Genomic DNA, 635 nt, shown 5'->3' on the forward strand with positions numbered 1-635 from the left:
CATTTCAAAGCAGCTCTAACCAATATACAAACATCAGCAGGTGTTTCGCTGATGGAAAAGGAGCAGAGGTAGGATGTCTGTAACATTAACATACAGGAATAGTAGTGGGATTCTGCAGGCATGTTGTCCAGTACCTGATTGAGGATTATACCCTTCAATGGATAACTTAAATAATGGATAGGCTAATATGGTGGCCTTCTATGATGGCGTCATGACCTTGGTGGATAAAGGAAGGGCAACCAATGTCACCTACCTGGACTTGTGCAAAGCGTTCAACACCATCCCACATGACATCCTTGTCTTTAAACTGGAGATGCATGGATTTGACAGATGGACCACTCAGTGGATAGAGAACTGGCTTGATGGTGGCACACAAAGAGTTATGGTCAACGACTTGATGTTTGACTGTAGACCAGCGACGAGCAGCATTCCTCAAGGGTCAGTTTTGGTACCAGTACTGTTTAACATCTTTGTCAGCGACACGGACAGTGTGATTGAGGGCACCCTCAGCTAGTTTGCTGACGACACCAAGTTGTGTGGTGCAGTCGACATGCTGGAGGGAAGGGATGCCATCCAGAGAGACCTGGACAGGCTGGGACAGGTGGGACCATGACAACCTTATGGAGTTCAACAAG

The sequence above is a fragment of the Eurypyga helias genome, unplaced genomic scaffold (assembly GCF_000690775.1).
Source record: "Eurypyga helias isolate BGI_N326 unplaced genomic scaffold, ASM69077v1 scaffold9217, whole genome shotgun sequence".
In the NCBI taxonomy this organism is placed as follows: domain Eukaryota; kingdom Metazoa; phylum Chordata; class Aves; order Eurypygiformes; family Eurypygidae; genus Eurypyga; species Eurypyga helias.